At 36.6% G+C, this 20,996-nt stretch overlaps 1 protein-coding gene across 2 annotated transcripts in view; it reads left to right on the top strand.

Annotated features, from left to right (window-relative positions):
• The window catches only part of cntfr (ciliary neurotrophic factor receptor), a 281,027-nt gene that overhangs the window by 236,786 nt on the left and 23,245 nt on the right, over positions 1–20,996 (top strand). The window lies entirely within an intron of this gene.

The following is a 20,996-nucleotide window of genomic DNA, read 5'->3' as shown; positions in this document are numbered from 1 at the left end:
AGCTAAAAACAACTGCTGAAGACAAACCTGAAGACTATAGATTTGGGCAGAGCTTCACTTTCTAGTAATAATCATACGGGTACAGCCAGAGCTTTAATAAAACCATTCTGATTAGATCATATATCATTGTTGGAAGTTCAATGTCCAGAGCTGAATCTAAATGATATTGTGAAAGATTTGAAGACTGTGTTTTCAAGGCACACTCAATCTAGTCTAGCATTTCTTCAAGTATTGATTAAGGAGTGCTGCACATGTACAAGCTTCTGCTTTGTATTTGTCATTTGCCATCAAAAGAGTGTCTTTTTTCTTTAAACTTCAAGTATGTCCTGCTCTATGTTGCTCTATTGCATGAAATCAAAGGATATAAATACATTTCTAAGACATTGATTATTACTCGAGACCATATATCTATGCATGTTCAGAAATCAGGCTTAAAATAAATCAAAGAAAGCATTTTTTTGAAAGAAAAAAATATTTGCAGAGTAAAAAGTTAATCTAAAGGAGGGAATAGCAAAAAATATCAAAATTTTGGCTATTGGTTCAGTTCCTAGAAACAAAGGCAGTATTTCTCAGCATCTATGGTGTATGTTACTCTATTTATGTAATTTTTGAGTGTTTACTTCCCCAAGGGTTCCTTATAGCAAAAACATATGTGTCCACTACAGATTTGCAGAGATGAAAGTTTTTACCACCACGGCCAAACCTCATAGGGTTATTATGTTGATGTCAGTGGTTTGCTGAGGTGTTGTTGTGAGGGCTAAGGTTACAGATTAAGAAAATAAATAATTTATGTAACAATTGCACATAATTTCCACAAAGCTGGCATACTTGTTTTGAGGGGTATTCTATGCTATGGTTGTTTGTCACAGCAATAACTTTGTTTAGATTTGGAAGTGATGTCCAAATGAATGTAGAGTGATGTCTATAAATGGGAGTATTTAACACCAATAAGCATTGTTTTCTTTCATTTTTATGAAGAGCCCTAGGTGTAAATGTTTCTGAGATGTGTTAATAGGTTTTCATGAAGGTAAAGCTATAGCTGTGTAACTGAAAATGTTTGTGTGACAAAGATTAATTTAGGTTTTGAAGACACTGGTCGAGCTAAAGGTACTTTAATGTGACTGTTGGTTTCCCTCTAACATCCACACTAATTTTCTTTTTCACACCACATTTCCCACTCATTCAGCTGCTGTAATGAGTAAGGGGGTAATAGTGATTCAATTCTTTGTGGATCAAAGTGAAAATAAAATCTGACAAACTGTCCCACTTTTGTTTCTTACTCTGCTAGTAATCAATCAATATATGAACTAACCATAGGAGGGAGACCCTAAGTCAATATTTGTATTGGGCATGGACACATAGTTTGGAAATTGCATAAATGTGTTTGATGACAGTCAAACTCCCTAGTGTGTCTGGGGTATGCTTTGATGAATGTGTTGTGATTGAGGTTCTCAGTTTCAGCTGTGGTGAGCATGGCTTCCTGAAGGTAATTTTGCATATTTTAACACTGAACCCGAGAGCCATTTATTTTGTGCCAAAGCACAGGGACAGCAGGGCTTTATTCCAAAAAAAGGTTTAAACTCTTCTTTTTTTATGATAAAGTAAATGTAGAGAGTGAAAATAAAGTTTTCTTTACTTCCAGTGATGTAATAGGAAGGTCCAAGAATGTCATCATGAGGAGGTTGCAGAAATACCTTTTGCAGCTATAGTATAAAGCAGTCATTTTGAGCTAAGCAATGTATTTGTTTGTGCTTTCCTCTCTTAAAAACACAGTAGTGTTTTTAAGTTGAGTTGAATCCTAGACTTTGGGCCATTTTCACACCCTGTTTATCTTCCTTTTCCACCATGTTTCCACCACTTTGCTTAAGATTTCTTGTCGTGTTCCTTTTCCAAATATGATGTTTAAACCTTGATTGTTTGGTTTCATATCATCACCCTGTTTGACATTTACTGTAAGATGCTGGTACTCTGCTTTATGATCGAAACATTTGTGCAATGGCTTTCTCTGTAAATTAATTCAGATGTCTTTTGGTTCATTCAGATGCAAAGATGCAAGTTTTTCCATATATTTTTAGATATAAGCATCTTACTTCTGACTGTATCCTTTTTTACTGCAGTAAAGTCTAAGATGCTCTTAAGTTTTTTTTAAGAATTGTATGAATTGCATCTACTTTTTTGCAGGGATTTGCCTACTTCAATGCTTTAAGACAATGAACGGTCCTGGACATTGTACACCTGAGTTTTATCTTTTCTTTAAAGGAATGGTAGAGTTGAAAAGTTTTGGGAATTTGCATGGATTGAGAGAGTTTCACAACTCGACCAAGTCATTGCTTATTACTGTCTGTTTTGACATTGTGCCATCACACCAAAGTAAGACAGGGCTGATGACTACTTAATCACCTGGTTTTATAGAGGTAAAGGCAGATGCTTATAATATTATAACACCACTTCTCTGCGGAAAAAAAATATTTCTAATTTCACTTTATTCCACAAATGCAAATAAAAAAAAAAAAGTATTATGTTTACATGTAATTTTTGGTAGAGTCTGTGGATCAGATAGCCTTAATTATCATTTGGGCCACTTTGGTGTGGTTAAATTATATCATCAAGCAACAATATACATTTTTATTTTACATTTTGTCTTATTTATTGGTATCTTGGTCACAAAAGACTGATTACCGCCTTCTGTGTGGATGTGTTCATCATTTGGTTGCAATTTGTTGCACTAAACATTTTTCTTGAAAATCAGTGGGATGTGACATAATTCTTTTAAAGAGTTTAAAGAAGCACCTAAAACAAGAAGCGCTACTCATTAGCTTTAAACAATTACTTCAATCACCATAGCCTCAAAGGTTAATCAAAGTGGTTTCTGTTGCTCAGGAATTTGACTTTGATGTGGTTAGACAGCAAAGATGCTCGGGTTTGGCTTTCGCATGGAACATTATGAAATGTGAGTGGAGTCTGAAATGAAAGCTAGGCTGTGATCAGAGTAATCTTTAGAGGAAACCATCCATCCTCTTGAGGAATGCAGAGATGATGGCCCCCGATACTCAAGAGTGATGAAGATTCAAATGGATACAGGAAAATGAGGAAAAGTTTTGAAGTAGAGATGAATGGAGCGCATCAGGGAAGCAGAAGGGGCATTAATAGATAACAGGCTCTGGTAGATACCACAAAACAGAAACTAGCAGGACAGATGAATGATACAGTCAACAGTGCAAAACTGCATAATAACTTTAGTGAGAAACAAAGATGAGTGACAAGCTGTATTCTTTGAAAGTCCTTTTTGAAAATGTATAATGCCAAAAATAACACATAGTTCAGAGATCATAATACTTGGAGCTGACACCAGAAAATAGGGGATGGTGAGAAAACTACAAAGAAAAAAGAAGAAAAAGGCATATGGAGAACAGTGCGATCACATGTAAGAAACATTGTGGGTGCCAGACAATTCAAGAGACATCAGGAAAAGGGAGGCTCCGGTGTGTGAGCTTTGAAAGGAAATGTCTGAAAGCTATCAGTTAGTAGATGTTTAAAGATCAAGGAACGCACATGAATGGACAAGGACTGAACGCACATGGATAAAAAGGCAGACAGAAAGCTGAAGTGACAAAACAATATGATATATTATGTTGTGTGTATCTGGTGGTAATTCTGGGTATGTAGATTTTTCACTTATGATCTCTCTCTCTCTCACTCTCTCTCTCTCTCTCTCTCTCTCTCTATATATATATATATATATATATATATATATATATATATATATATATATATATATATATATATATATATATAGACATGTAGATCATAAGTGAATATTTTCCATTTACCATGTTTAGGATTCAACAATTACATCTAAGGAATTGTTTACTTCCAAATGTTAAGGGAAAAGTGGGTGGGTGAGGTTTTCTGGTCTGAAATATCAATTTCCTATAACATTCTGTTTACCTTTAATTTACCTTTTGTATCTTTGTATCTTCAGGTTGAAGTCTTAGAGTCCCTGCCTGTAGATTGAACCGCTATAAGAACTCATTTGTTCCGCTTTCCATTAAGGCAATAAACATTATGGAGCAGTAAATTGTGGAATAGGCAATGGTATTCAAAATGTAAACTATACTGACAAGCTTTTGTATTCATGATCTCACATAACAGATTTTTAAAGAAAGGTTTTTATACATTTTGTTTTCTCTTTCAAATTTTTATTGTGCATGTAATGTAACATGTTTCTTTTTGTATTTATTTATTGTCTTATAATTAACAAATCAAATTTCCTTTAGGACAATTAAGTTTATCTTATCTTATGTCGGCTTCTTTCCTGTTTCCTTGAACCCTAGTTGCTGATGGCCGCTCACACTGAGTCTGGTTCTGCTGGAGGTTTCCTGTTAAAAGGAGTTTTTCCTCTCCACTGTCGCTCATGCATGCTTGGTGTGAGGGTCTGCTGTTGAAACAATAAGTTGATGCAATCAGCTGGTTTTCTTTAGATGGAAAAATCTGAACCAATCTGTCCATATTGTCTGGTTGAATTGTCTCTTTAAAAATCCCATGAAATGACAGGTTTGTGAATTGGCGCTATGTGAATAAACTGAATTGAATTGAATTTACTTTCTAAAAATATTCGCTCAGGCCTAAAACATGCAAAGCTACAGTATACAGTGTGTGGGTGAGAGGAGAGGTTTTCTTTTTCATTAGGGATCTTTTGGAACAGAAAATAATTGTTCCCATAACAATCCACATTCCTTCCTGAGGTTAATCCAACATTTAATCCTTTCTTCAACTGTCTGTAACTTGTTTGGGTTAACTTTGTGGAAACCTTCACAGTTTGCCACTGAGTAAATTACAATCAATCTCTATTTACTGGATTGCATAGTTGAATACTTTTTTCCTATGTGAGGTATTTACAGTCTTTGGAAATTGCAATAAATGTTAGCAAACCTAAATTACTACAGCCTTTTATCCAGTCTCCTAAAGGGCTGAGGCCTTGGCTATACTCACGGAAGCAAAATGTATTTCCTTTTTCTTTTGAAATTACTTACAATTTTTTTTTTCTTCTTTGTTATAATGAGATTTTTAATTTAGCTTTATTGCTCACAAAATTTAATTGGTGAATCTTATTGATGTTTTTATATTTAGCCGAAGTGTGTAGTAAGTGACAGTTAGGAGTGACAAGTTGGGGTCACCAGGACTCCATACAATTAGGCATGAGCTATATACAGAGTAATTGTTTGTGAGCTATGCCATGACAGTTTGTTTTTTTGTATTTTGTTTATTACCTCTAAGATGCTACTTCTCCGCTGGGAAGAAGCGGCCTATGCAGATACCTCAGTCCAAAACGAATACCTCAGTCCAGAACCGAAAGAAACTTTCTATAGAGCAATAGTAGAGCCTAAGAAAAAACAATGGAATCTGGATGATGTTTTAATGCTAGGGGAAAAATAAGTCATCTGACCTGAGCAAACAAAAACCAGCTTGGACGCCAGTTTGCCAAAATAGCTAAATTTTTCCACTTGAGAAATCCTTTTTGCTGGGTTCTCAGTTAATATATTTACAATGTGGCAGTATTGGCTATCATTTTTTTTTTTTTTTTTTTTTTTTTTTAACACAAAGTAAAAGCATGTGGACCCTATTTTTATTTTGGTATTTACAAATGGGTATGGTCTATGATTGAGTTTATTTACACATCCTAAACTTAAGCTCCCTGATAGTTCTGTTTTTTCTGTTAAGGTAAACTAATTCAGAACATTGTTTTTATCATTTCTGTAATATGAGTTTTCTTTCCATAATCTTATCCTTGGCGTTGTGTTAAGAAATATTTTTTTGTCTCTATGACCATAGTTAGATTTCTGCCAAAATGTTAAATTATGGACATAGAAGGATATTTTAGTAAACAAAGTAGTGATAAAGTATCAACCCATGAAGTTTAAACTACATTTTTTTTAAATTGATAAGGAGCATGGTGTACCCTATCTCTCTGTCAATCACAGCAGAAGATACAGTAGGCACCAGGCCCCAAGCAATCATGCAGGGATAACCAGGTATAAAATATGCATGGATAAAATGCTTGGAATAGATAAACCATTCAGTTGTTTTGCAATTCCACTGAAGCAAATGTTAAAAGGTTTTGTCATCTATATAACATGTAGAAGAACAAGATGCTGCGTTCTTTATTGTTTAACCGCCTTTTGTTTAAAATGAATCGGTGTTCCATAAAAATGGCATTTTCCTTGCTCCCCAGGTATAAACATTGTGTCTGCAGTATCTGCTACCTTTTTTTCAAGGTTAAAATAGGGCACAATTCTATGGCTTCTATTTATTGTATTTTACTCAAATGAGTGCTAAAAATAACGATTTAAGACCCTTTTAATCTTTTGCCACTTTTGTTTATTTCCTTTTAGGTCCACACAGTCTTAAATATCAAAGAGTAAAATATGTTTAGACATTTTACTTCACTCCATGCATCATAATCAAAATATAAGTACATCTGTGAATGTTTATTGAGGTTTTTTATTTCCCATGACTCTTTGTGTGACTGTTCCCTCACAGAGATGTGCACTTAAAGCAATATTCTGATAACTGCAAAAAGAAGTATTTTAGATTGTCCAGTCTTCACCTCTTCGTATGTAACTCAATCTGCCCTTTAGGGATGCTGCTGAACTCCATTCAACCTGGTTTCAATATGTCTCATTGCATGGGCACACATAGTTACAGCCAGATGCACCTATCCTCATAAATGCATTTATATACAAATAAAGCATGATAGAAAAAAGAAAGGAAAAAATCAGGGTTGGATGAGTAGTTATTGGAACAACTACCTCCTATTCTATTCTATTCTATTCTATTCTATTCTATTCTATTCTATTCTGCAATGCTACCCTGGATTTAACGCACAGCTAATCAAAAACATAATTTTCAAAATCTGTTTTCTAAGAGTTAAACATCTGTTCAAGTGTTGTATTAAAGAACACATGTTTCTTTATACATAAAGGAGAGCAGACAAGTACTGATTTAAAAATACACATAGATGCAGAAGGGCACAATAAGCAAAGCAGCCAGAGATGAGAAAACAAGACATTTTAAATTCATTTTCAATCAAATTTGAGTTTGCTTGACCAACATAGTTTAATTTCCTTTTTATCTGTTTTTTCCACATATTCTGTCCTGTTTCCTTCTGTCATCCCACTCCCTCCTTCTCCTTTCCCTCTCCCTCAATCAGCTCCTGTTTTTTTTAGTAATTTCTATATTTTCCTCTATGAATTACTACACACATTCAGCTTTTCTCTGTCTTCCTTACCTCTATATCATTACTACTATCAATATCTACTTCACTACTTCATCAGCCTTCCCATCCACCATTAATACACTGACTTTCCTCTATTTCTGACTGAGCCGTGTTATCATGGTCCACATGTTACAGGTCCCATGATATCTCCAGAGCACATATATGAATTATATTTATATAATCAAGAGATACATTTGTTTATACATAAACATTTCTGGATGAGTACCAATTCTAAAATTTAGATGCACCAATCATGACAAATATTTCACTCTACATTGTTGTTGTTGATTTTCTAGTTAAGTCACAGCCAATCACTGACAATAACTTCAGTTTAAAAGGCGATATCTAGTAGACTTTCTTTTATTATTAGGTGTTCATCAGTTAACTTAGCCTGATAAACCAGACTAAATGTGAGATTAAATGTGTAATTTAGTCTGGCCCCGATGAATGAGATTTCGGAAGATTGTTGATGAGAACAACCTGTTGTTTTTCAAACCATGTCTGCACCTATTGGCCAACAATCTGACCAATGAGCGCAACTGACTGTGACGTAGGAAGCACGACAGAAAGCTGGTGGGGGAGTGTAAACAAACAGCCTGTCGGTGAAATGGAGAGTATGTCCTTCTTAAAAATTTATTAACATAGAGCCTCTTCCTGCTCACGTTTCAAGGAAAACCCCAAGTCTATTCCTTCCTAAACTGATTCCAAAGCTGAATCAAACAAAAACGCTTCAATAGTTGTTGCCATCTTCTTCGTGCTTTCTCCAGCGTCCTGCAGCTTTGTCGTCATGCCCACAAAACCCCGCCCGCTTTGCATCCAAAAATTCAAAACACATCTCTGCGTTGTGATTGGCCAGCCAGTTCTAGGGCCTGGGGCATTGATCGAGGCTAGACCACTCGCAGGCAAAAGTGACTTTGGCCGCTGGCGGGTTGGGCTAGTTTACAAGGTTATAGTTAACTATCAAAGGAACAGAGGTTATGTTAGTTGGACGGACAATTTAGTATAAAGAAGAACAATTGCTAAAAATCTAATGATAAAATATAACAGAAAGATTTGACTGTCTGCAGTGTCTTATGTTAATGATTAACACAATAAGTGTTCAAAAACACAAAGTGACGGTTTGTGCTAGTATTTCCTACAGAGTATATCATTACCTTATCTACAAGTGATAAAAAACGCTGGTAAGACCTCCAGGTTAAACATATTCCAAAATGAAATAAATAAAATAAGAGTAAAAATAGCAGTAATAATAATAATTGAACTTTATTGATATCACATTGGAAGAATTTACCTCTGCATTAATCAATCCCCTTGGGGAGCAGCGAGTTACCATCGTGGGGCGCCCAGGGAGCAGTGTGGGGTTAAGGGTCTTGCTCAGGGACCCAGAGTGGCAGTCTGTGGAAGTGGGGCTTGAACTCAGAACCTCAGGTTTCCAAGCTCTATGCCCTAACCACTAGGCCGCCATTCCCCCAAAAATAACAACTTCACAACTTCTTTGGCAACGGACTTTATAAAACAAAACATCTTTTTTTTTGGTTTTTCAAAATCTTTTATGTATCTTCTGGATTTCTTCTTCAACTCTTTTCCAACTCTTGTTTTCTCAATAAGGCTTCTACCCAGAGGAGTGTTGCTGTAATGACAGATTGAAGCTTTGGGTATGATACATTTACTGACTGGCCGACCTTTCTGCGTCTACAACTGGTCAGTCATGCAAGATACTGACATGCTTCGGTCACCTATTTCCCAGTGTTTGTCTACTTAAAACCAAGACCTTTTAAAATAAGGTATCATTACCTTTACAGTTGACACTATGCTTCTTTACAAAAATGATTAGTTAATGTGAGTTAGATGTTTGTTATGTGTCTGATTTGGAGATGAAAGGGTTTCTATTATCTTTTTTGGCAGGGTAAGATGCACACTTTGTCTATTTTCTCTTCCTTTTGTACCTCCATTTACTACCTTACTTTGAGACCTTCCTCTTCAATGCTGTATTGCTTTCTTCCTTGGTAATTAGTTGTGATGCAATTTATGTCGCCACTCGTAACAAATGTGTGTGATAAAGAGATATTAGGCTTAGGTTTCACACAGCTCGATCTATATAAATTATGAAATTATGATGACTATCTAAGATAAGTGCAAGCACAACATCCAAACAAAATTATATTTCCTGCTGCGACCCATTGCTGTATCTCTATTTATGATAAATCATTGATGTATAATCTTTACTAAGAAAGATTAAGGGTCAACACTGTCCATTACAAATTATGAGCCCCTTTTTTGATATTTAAAAAGCCAAAGATGGCAGTTTCTTTAAAACTAAAAAATTGTTTGCTTAAGTTTAGATATGCTGATGCTGAAATATCTTTATTTATACTTGCTAAAAAGTTCCAAATATAACACTAAAGCATATATTTGACAACAGTATTTTTATTTTCCTACATGTATATTTTATTTTGCTCGTGAAATAAACTTAAGTTAACTAAAATAGATGAAGCTAGATGATCTAATTCAAATCCAGAACAACAAGGGATGAAAGGTTTTACCCTCAAAAACTGAAAACCAATTGTTTTGTTTTTTATATATAATGTATAGTAATGGTTGTTGAAATCTTTTCCACCTAACAAATGACTTGCTTTTGTGCAGTTTCTGGTAGCCAACCACTACCCCTCAGTATGAATAGCTATTACTAAGTGGTAAGGACATGTGATGAAATGCCACTCACCTATAATTTGGTGTCTCAAAGCAGAAGAGATGCTTACATAAACATGACATTTCAGGTTTATTTTCCTCTAGCAGGTTGTTTATTTGTCAATAACATGAAATGAGTTTAAGCCTACAAAAATAGGATAAATGAATACCTCTGTGGTGGCAAAAAGGAATCATCTACTAAATAGATGTTATTCAACACAAGCTGTTAGATTCCTTTTTAAAATTTAAGCTGATTATTTTATTTCTTTAACCTCTAAACATTTTTAAGTTTTGCCTTCATGAACCTGTGAACTCCCTCTTATAAGTTTCCTTTCCATCCTGCTCTGCTTCTCTTCGCAATCCGATGTTTCGCTATCGCCCACTCCGTCATCTATCCATGCCTCTTTCCACCCATGCATTAAGCCACCTGTCTAACCATCCATCCCTCAAGCCATCCATTTATGGGTACACATGATAAATGTTTAGACCTTGTTTGGGGAAAACATCCCATCTAAAGGACACAGCTTAAGACAGATCATTTATCAAATCCCATGGTTCCGACACACAAACGCAGTGAAGAGACCCACACCCTGCTAAATCCAGGGCTGTCACACTTGAGAGTCATCATCATTAAGCGTTGCTGTCAAAACATTACAGATGGAGACAATCTTGTGCATTAACTCAAAGACATTTTGTACTGATGTACTAGGAGTCCTAAAGACATGGTCAAATTATTGTGCTTTTTTAGGTAAAAAATAAAGTGTGCATCTACTGTGTAAAGGTTTCAGTAGGAATCGTTTATTACAGGTGCAAGAGCAGTCAAAGAGAAATAGATAAAAGGAAGGAAAGTCACTGAGAATCAGCTAGTGCTTACTCTAAAGTCTAAGTTAAATACTACCCTTTCCTCTGATTCGACTATGACATTACCAAGTCAATCATCTGTCCATCGTTCGATCTTAAGTCTGATGAATTAGGCTTTTATTGATGAAATAATAAATGCTATGTTATGAGGATTTGGAGTTTTTTAAAGTTAAAATTTTTATCACAGTGGGAAATTATTAATATAACTTTGCATTAGATTTTGGCTAATTACATCACATACAAACACATCGACACATATATCCAGGTATATCTAATAAAGTGAAAAGACATAGGAATTACGTAACGTATGTCATTAAAATCGATAAGTTTCATGGACCTTATCCCCTGCACTTTATATTCTTAAAATTCTTTTTAAAGTTTTTTTAATTGCTTAAAGTATTGGTTTCATTAAATAAACTTTAATAAAAAATAATTTAAATAAACTTTCTTCACCTTTATTTACTTATTCTGAACCAAATCTTTCTTTGGCTTTGTATTAGGGCCAATGTGCTGCAAAATAATCCACCCTTATTTTACTATCAGACTCTTATCAAGAGTCTTAATATCTCATATTTTCTTCAATTATATAATTATAAAGTCTGCTTGCATGGTCTATATCATGATAACCTAGCAAAGCTTCCCACTGGCACTGTGATTTGGGGCTTGCGTGTTATGCAAGAGGATCCTGGTTATAGATACTCTGTTGAAATGCTGATGTTTTTGTTTTTTTGAATTACAACCTCATTTAAACACTAAGAAGACTAAGATAACATATGTAAGAATTTTGTTTACCTTACTTTGCAACAATGGGGTTGTGAAGCTCTTAGAAGGGTTTTGTGTTGTCTTATGGTATTTTTCTTGTGTACATCAAACAATTTGTTCATTTGCAGTGGTAGGAAGACGCATTGCTTTCTAAACACTAGCTGACAAACAAAGCTGAATTGGCTCTCTGTCCCTTTTGCAGCTGTTTATTTGTGTGCTTTCTACTTTGTTATTCTGCTAATATAGCATCAACCACTTTATATTTCTATTGCATGTATGGATAAGTTTAGTTATTCCTAACAAATAGTCTGAACATCTTTTCTCATTTTTTTTATTTTTTTGTACTTTAACAGAATAAACATCAAACTTTTTTAATCAGTTGACTGTTTTTACATTAAAAGGACATGACTTATAGATGCCACACACACTAACTTATACACAATTAAGGTAGAATACTTTGCCCAAGGGAACATTAACATTTGATTGATGGGGGCCCACTTCAAACCTTTTTTTTGCAAGATACTCACTGATTTTTCAATCATGGACAACTGAAGGTAACAGAAGGCTTTTTAGTACCCAGTCCTCTGAAAATATGCTGCATGTAGTAGCCGTTAACACAATAAAATCTAAATATATGCAGCTATTATAAAAATCATGTCATGACCTCCAATATACTCCGAATGAGCTGTGACACACCTACAATTTGCTTGATAAATATTGTAAAAAAGAAAAAAAAAAACAAGCTACATAAAGTTAATATGTAACACGGGAAAGAAGGGGAAATGAGGGAGATTCTGATCTTAGTTTAAATTTTGTGACATGTTCATGCTTTACACTCTTGGCAAGAAAGCATAAGCCAGAATTAATGTAGAGCAAACTCTCCTCCTGTGTTGAAATACAACACGGGATTTTAAAGGTGGAAGGTTTAGTTCAGGATATTTGAGGGCTGGGTGTTTGTATGTATGTGGAGGTCGGATCCCTTTTACAGTAATTGCAGCCATGGCGATTGGGGTTTCAAAGAGAGAAATACTGTTTGAGAAATTACCCCTGTACCTAACATTTATGTGCATGTGTATGTGTGTGTGTAAGTTTTCAAATGGGTGGAAAGTGCTGTGGAAAAATGGAAGCTGTCAGTCAGCCTAATGAGACCAACCTTCTCCGTGCACACACACACACACACTTAAACACACAGAAAGCCATTGGGGCAGTGGAAGTGCCATATAATTGGGTTTCCTTTCCAGGACAACAGACATGCTCACTGGATTAGATCTGACCACCGACGCCAATTCCCTCCATGTCTCCCTCTGTGTGCTTTTCCTCCTATTTGCATTCTGACTTTCTCTTTGGTATGTTTTATATCCACTGATATTTCATCTATGTCAATTCCTTCTTTTGTGTCTATTTTACCTACTAATCCTTTTCTTCTGATTGGCCTTTCCACCTCTGATCTGCTACGAATGTGTGAAACCTACCTTCACATGGTTATAGTGAAAGCAGGTGTTTACATACAATGTATAACAAGAGACATTATTCATTTTCTCGTAGCATCTAACTTTAAATCTGACAAGACATTTTGTGTTATTGGAGATTTATGATTTCCAATATTATTTCTATTATATAAATGCCTTGGGTGAGATGATTTGTTTACCTAAAACTATGATAAAATTTTCACACATTGAAAAGTGTAACAGTCCCTCCTGCAGCAGAATGCTCCTGTGATATGGTGCCCACCCTTTGCACCTTGAGCTTTTAATGCTGTTCTAAGGCTTCCAAGCTTTCATATTTTTCATCCTATTATAACCATTTTTATGATTGCCATACACTTTAGAACAGTTTTTCGTAAACTTTTCTGGTAAAGTATTCTGGCAAAATCAGATGTTGATAAAAATGCTTTTCAATTTTTTTTACACATGATAAGTTTCCAGGAGTTAAGGTCTTTATCCCATCACCTTCAGCTAATATTTTCACCTATTTTCCTATGATCTGTTGTTAGCAACCTCTCAACCCCAAATCTTACATAATATTAAGCATTTGGAAGCTTCCATATAATTGTTCTAACAGATAAATGTTTTGCTTTCACTCATATGCAAATATCCAAAAGGACAAATGAGACTTGTGGAGATTCTTTTCCATATATTTTCACAATTTTTTTTCTCTCTTACTTTTCTTTTTTGTGTCCTGTTTTGCCAATATGGCTCTCCAAATTGATGTCCCAGAGCTAGATGATAGCCCAAAAGATTTTCTTTTACAAGCAGACTTTTTGGCTGTTGCCATAAGGTTCCGCTTGGTACTTGTATATTAAAAATTATTTCAGGGGTAAAATCGATTACAACGGACATAGAGACGGAAAAGGAGGTGAGAGATAGAAACAGGACAGAGCACATGAAAAGAAAAAACATAAAACAAAACAAAAATAGGCAACACCGAAGATATACAGTAAATTCTAGAAGTCTGCTTTCACACTTGTATGATAGGAGAGGGACAGAAAACAGAGAGCATAGCAAAAGCAAAAAGAAGACAACAGACAACCAAAGTAAAGTAAAAAAAAATGCTTCCAGACCAGCGGGTATTCCTTAAATATCCATGTGTATGGAAGGCAAAACCTATGATGATTGCACCATATTATTTATGTTGGAAAATTTAGCTTCAGCTTAGTTTTAGTGTGTATTTGTGAACACCTGGAGCCAAACTCCCATGGTATGTAGCATGGGCATGCCTGTGTATTAAGGATTTACAAAGCTTCCTTAGGAGGAAATTATGCTCAATAGCAAGTGTAGGTGGCCCCGGACTTGCCCTACAGAGCCTCCAGTTTAATAAAGAGGTACACCAGATCACTGGGACCAACATAGAGATGGCCACATTCACCAGGGAAGGGCAGACGAGAGCAACCAGAGCCCAAACCCCAAGAGACCACACCCGAAAAGGGCCCAGTCCCAAGGGGGCCCTACCCCAGACGCCCGTGGGTTCCGCCAGGGCCTGGTGACACCCAAGGTGGACCTGAATGTGTGCTCCGGGGCCCGAGGTCAATAGGCACACTAACCCCTTAGTGGGGACTCCACGGTGCAGGGAGACCAGCCACCTGGAATGAGACAGCACCCACAGAAGTACCCAACCCCACACCTGGAGAACCATGAGCGGGGAGCATAAGATGGCTTTTTAGAAAGTTACTGCTAAACACTTATTTCTTTAAATACATCCACACAAGTATATATTGAAAACTCACTGGGTTCACTGGCTATTCCCTGTGTTCAAATGGTAATAGCAGTAATATCTTACTATTTCGACATTTAACACAAGTTTTTTTTTTTTATAAATGAAATTACTTTAAACAGGAAGTCATTTTGCCTGATTTAAGGTTGGTTCGAATAATTGGTAACCATTCCATGCCAAACTTCCCCTTCCAAGAGATCTTAATATCAAGGCCTCTCGGACTGCTATCCAATAGTGCGTGCAGAACCCACCCCCAAGCAACTTTCCGTAACAACATCCGTGTTCTGTCCTGCATAGTTCTGATGTTTTAAACAGGTATCCATACACATATGTAGAACTGAAAAACAACCTATTTTACCCACAAATATGCCAGTTTAAAATCCTACCCAGACTTGGAGGGGGACCTGACCCATGATCGCAATGCATAAACACAGCCGCTCTTTTCATTAAGTGCTTTTAGTAAAAGTGTGCTTTATCATTTTAGCTCGGCAGAATACTGTGTTAAAACCAGAGGCACAAGCACCTTGCTTAATGCTGTCATGCCAGCGCACACTGTGCTCCCAGGTGACCAGTGGTAAACAACCTGAATGCTGAAGGGGCTTTTCTTGCTCTCACAAACACATACAGACACTCATATCAGCAGGCATAAAATACTTCAGTGAAAGCAAACCTCTTTTGAAACAACTATGTATTAAATAAAAACAGTATAAGAATAAAGTTAAAAACTTAAAGTGCACAACATGGCTATTTATGGAGCTTTTAGTTTTGTTTTCAAAAATACCTTAGGGCTCAAAATAACTTATTCTAATGTCACTTTTTTTTATTTCTTTTTTTGTTCACTCATAGAAATTAAGGCCTTTCTCTTTGGCTTGCTGTGCAGAGAAATAATATTGTCCACAGTCCCCCTGCTTTGCTTTCTTTCTTCAGTTCAGCGTAGGCTGCTTAGGTGCATGATTAAAAATAATAGCCATTATCTGGTCTAACATAAAGGAATTCGCTCATTAAGATATAGAGGTAATAAATTATAAAATCTTAGTCATAATTTTCATTCTTCCAATAACTTTTTTGTGATACCCATCTGCTTTTTGTTCATTTATACCTGTGCCTATGAAACAATATCATTTTATTTTCTTCTCATTGCTGATCGTTTACTGTGGCACCTGAAGAAACTCTAATCTGCACACAAACCTTTTAGCTGCAAAAATAGAAAGAAGGTGAAATCATAAAAATGAATGTATTTTTTTCTATAGGTTTAGAAAGATTATCCATCTGACAGCCAAATGCTCTGAGTAAAATCGCTTAGCGTGTGATTAGATTTACCTGTCCTGTGGCTAGAGAGAACACACTGTGACTAAAACTGTTCTACCCCGACTTTTTTAAAGTCATATGTGGTGTTACACTGTTAAGTTTTAAAAAATCACCTCACAATTAAAGAATCTTGCAGTGTGAACCAGGCTTTAACGAGACACTGAGAAAAACAAAGTGCTTCTTTTTACTCATCATATGTAAGGTTTCAACATGAAAGTAAATGCTTTAGATTCTCTTTTATAAGTCACAGTAAGAACATTCAGTGCCATTTTACAAAATCTATAAACATTTATGACTCACCTTTAGTATTTATAGAGGTCATTTTGTGATCGTGGCACCATTTCCTCTTTAAAGCATTACAATCAACATGTATAAGTAGATGAGATGAGATTAAACTTTATTGATTCTGCAGGCAAAACAATTAGATATTTTGTTAAGCTAAATACAAGTGCCAGACAGAGTAGGTATGTGTCAAGGAATAATAGAAGAGAGAAGACGAAGGAGGGGGGAGGAGTGAAAAGCCTGCTCTTTTTTTCTTACAGCACCTTATGGATTCCCAGAGGACATCTTCTCCCACTAACACTCATATTGTCAAAGATTTGTGCAGAATTGCATTTGAGATTATAAGGGTGTTTGTTTGCGCATGCCTTGTGCCATGTATTGTATGTGTGACACGGACCCTGCCCACATTTCTCCATTTTGTATGCAGACACTCACACAAACACATTCATTTTGATACTTGTGTTTAGCATTATCATTTCACAATTCCTCAGTGTTAGTTCACAGTGTTGCAAATTTTATCTCAGAAAAAATATATTATAACCTGACTTATTATTCAAAGACAGAAGATAAAAATGCAGTTGAATAACTGCAGTATTTTTGGTGGGTTATCAGGCCGTTTCTTTTTCTTAAAAGCTGTGATGCAAAGCCCAGATTCCTCCCAAAGTCTGTCAACAGTATCATGCACAAATCGGGCCTTTGTGAAAGAAAGCGATATGCAGGGACCTTTAACCATTACCCAGGGTTTTGAAGCCCCTCCATATGTGTTGAGAGAAAATCTCTAAGTAATTTGCATGTCCTAGGTCTACAATTTCACAGATAAAATATCCTGGTTTGGGAAAAGGACTTTCAGATTGTCCCCTGATTGCTCAGAGGCAGGGTAAAAGCACTTGTTCAAATTGAATCCTGGTGGCGGAAGACAGGGCAATCAAAAATTATGATTAAAATTTGATATATTACAATTTCTGTGATACAAGATCATTTTTTATGATTTTTAAGGTGAGAATATAGCTGTGTGAAGCAATTGTCTGCTTGGTTTATCAAGATACACTATATTGCCAAAAGTATTTGCTCACCCATCCAAATTATTGGAATCAGGTGTTCCAATCACTTCCATGGCCACAGGTGTATAAATTCAAGCACCTAGGCATGCAGACTGTTTTTACAAACATTTGTGAAAGAATGGGTCGCTCTCAGGAGCTCAGTGAATTCAAGCGTGGAACTGTGATAGGATGCCACCTGTGCAACAAATCCAGTCGTGAAATTTCCTCGCTCCTAAATATTCCACAGTCAACTGTCAGCTGTATTATAAGAAAATGGAAGTGTTTGGGAACGACAGCAACTCAGCCACGAAGAGGTAGGCCACGTAAACTGACGGAGCGGGGTCAGCGGATGCTGACGCGCATAGTGCGAAGAGGTCGCCAACTTTCTGCAGAGTCAATCACTACAGACCTCCAAACTTCATGTGGCCTTCAGATTAGCTCAAGAACAGTGCGCAGAGAGCTTCATGGAATGGGTTTCCATGGTCGAGCAGCTGCATCCAAGCCATACATCACCAAGTGCAATGCAAAGCGTCGGATGCGGTGGTGTAAAGCACGCCGCCACTGGACTCTAGAGCAGTGGAGACGCGTTCTCTGGAGTGACGAATCGCGCTTCTCCATCTGGCAATCTGATGGACGGGTCTGGGTTTGGCGGTTGCCAGGAGAACGGTACTTGTCTGACTGCATTGTGCCAAGTGTAAAGTTTGGTGGAGGGGGGATTATGGTGTGAGGTTGTTTTTCAGGAGCTGGGCTTGGCCCCTTAGTTCCAGTGAAAGGAACTCTGAATGCTTCAGCATACCAAGACATTTTGGACAATTCCATGCTCCCAACTTTGTGGGAACAGTTTGGAGCTGGCCCCTTCCTCTTCCAACATGACTGTGCACCAGTGCACAAAGCAAGGTCCATAAAGACATGGATGACAGAGTCTGGTGTGGATGAACTTGACTGGCCTGCACAGAGTCCTGACCTCAACCCGATAGAACACCTTTGGGATGAATTAGAGCGGAGACTGAGAGCCAGGCCTTCTCGTCCAACATCAGTGTGCGACCTCACAAATGCGCTTCTGGAAGAATGGTCAAAAATTCCCATAAACACACTCCTAAACCTTGTGGACAGCCTTCCCAGAAGAGTTGAAGCTGTTCTAGCTGCAAAGGGTGGACCGACGTCATATTGAACCCTATGGATTAGGAACGGGATGTCACTTAAGCTCATATGTGAGTCAAGGCAGGTGAGCAAATACTTTTGGCAATATAGTGTATATCACTGCCAGACTGATCGAACATTTCAGTGGTGTCTATAACCTAGATGGTATCTAACAGTTTATTAATATCATAGAGAATAGAAGTAAAATTGAGGTAAACAAGAGCAGCCGATGTTTTATTTTGTTTCCTTTTTACGCTACTCGTTGGACTGGAGGTGTAGTGCAGTTGTTGTTACAACATATATGTCAATAAACTTAAATATGTTTTTCACAGACCTAAGAGCAATGGAAACAGACAGCAATAAATTTAAACACAATTAATTTTATCCAGGAAAAAAACAGATTTGGCCTACATGCAAAAAACTTTTTGGAGAACGACTGATATTGTGCATCACCTTCAACTCACCATCCGAACTATGTAATATGGTGGTGGCAAAATCAAACTTTGGGAAGCCTTTCTTCACCAGGGGTACAGAACCTGATAAGAAATAATAGAAAAATGGAAAAAACTCTACACAGGGCCAAATAAAAAAGAAAAGCAAACAAAAAAAATATTTGGGGGGTACAAAGCCAGAAACCTGGGCAGACATTCTTTATTCTTGAGTTCAAACTCCCTAAGTGTACAGTCACATCTGCAATGGAGTATTTTAATTCTACGTATTTCCATGTGGTAGAGTGGCCAGTTAAAAATAGGGATCTGTATTTCCCAAGAAGAATCTTTTGCAAGATGTAATCCATACAGTTTGACAAAGCTTGAAAAAATGCATCTGCAGATTTATAAAGCTGTTGAATTTGTTGTTTTTAAAACCATTCCTCAGAGGATATTGTTCTCTAGGTTTCAGACATGCAACTGCTTCATCACACCTGAATCTAACACTTAGGTTAATAGTTGGACTCTGCACAGCTGGATTGTGTTCTGAGATGTTCACCAAAATGATTAAGGCAGACCAGAAACTTATAAATAGATACTTATAAAAGTTGAACCACACTGCTCCCTAACGGCTGGATTTGGAGACCCCAGTGTAAGAAAAATACATCAAAAGACTTACAGCTGTACAATGTGAATCCCAAAAATATAAGCTGTGTTGATTTTGTACTTTACATCGCACTAAACTGAACACAGTTGTGACCAAAATCACCTGGAACCTGATTTCACCAGTAGCCTGTTATTTTAGGGTGACCATATTTTCATTTGGGAAAACCAGGACACCTTGGAGCGGGGCGGGGGGGGGATATTGAAAGAACAAATGTCTCATCATCGGGATTTGCTCCGTGATCAGAGGAAATGTTACTTGGCGCAGAACAGTTGTGAAAATTTGAAGTTCAGTTTAATATAATAATACAACTCTGTGAATAGTTCCGTCTGAAATGAAGGAAAATAGTTGTTTTAATGGTTATTGAGTCAGATATGTGGCGATAATGATTGGTTTATCTAAAGGTTTTAATCTGTTACTGTGTAAATGAGTTTGGCTGTAATTTAAGGACAGATTCTAATAGATCTGCAGAGTGGGGACTATAAATCTGATAGGATTTTAATTTTTTTATTGTTGTTTTGCACAATATGCTTAACTAAGTATTTTTTGTTGTTGAATATTAGAGATTTTGCAGATATATTTTGTAGATACATTGTTTAGATTTACTTATATATTTCTAACCCTTTTATAGAATAGAATAGAAAATCCCTTTATTGTCCCACAATGGGCAAATTTACAGCAGCAAAAAGATTATTGAAAATGGTCACACAAATGAGGACCTTAGAGAAATGTATAAGAATAACATAATAGGGAAGAGTTAAAATATAAAAAATAAAATTCTGTAAAGTGTTTTAACAATATAAATCTGGAGAATAAATAACCAATATGCAGCTATGGACATTTTTACAATAATGGATATTTGAAAATAGAAGCAACATCAGAGAAGTGCAGAATGACAGCAGGATGTTATTTAACTGACTAAGGTTTCTATCATTACATTTGATTTGATTTGTTCCTGCTCCCGGTGGTTGGAACCTTTATTCCACTCTGGATTCTTGTGAGTGTAGTCTTTGTTCACTTTAACTTTTTTAAAAATAAATAAATAAACAAACAGTTTTGAAAACCTCGGTATTCATTATTTTCCTGCTTTGTGTGTCAACTTTCACGGTTGCTAAGCAACAGAGCATACGGCGGTAAAACCCGCCGAAGGGAGGACCTGTTCGAATTTACAGACAGAACTCTTCCGGCCTCCTTATTTTCAAGGACTTCGAAGGATCCAGTCTAGGTAGACCGCGTCCTTGGAGGATGCAGCCCAGGTTTTTGAACAGAGCCTTTGATTAAGAGCAGGGCTGCCTGCACTGACGCGGCTCAGGGATTACGTCACAAGGAGCGTCGTG

The sequence above is a fragment of the Cyprinodon tularosa genome, unplaced genomic scaffold (genome assembly GCF_016077235.1).
Source record: "Cyprinodon tularosa strain WSP-4 unplaced genomic scaffold, ASM1607723v1 ctg7, whole genome shotgun sequence".
Classification (NCBI taxonomy): Eukaryota; Metazoa; Chordata; class Actinopteri; order Cyprinodontiformes; family Cyprinodontidae; genus Cyprinodon; species Cyprinodon tularosa.
This window is presented reverse-complemented; position numbering and strand designations above follow the sequence as displayed.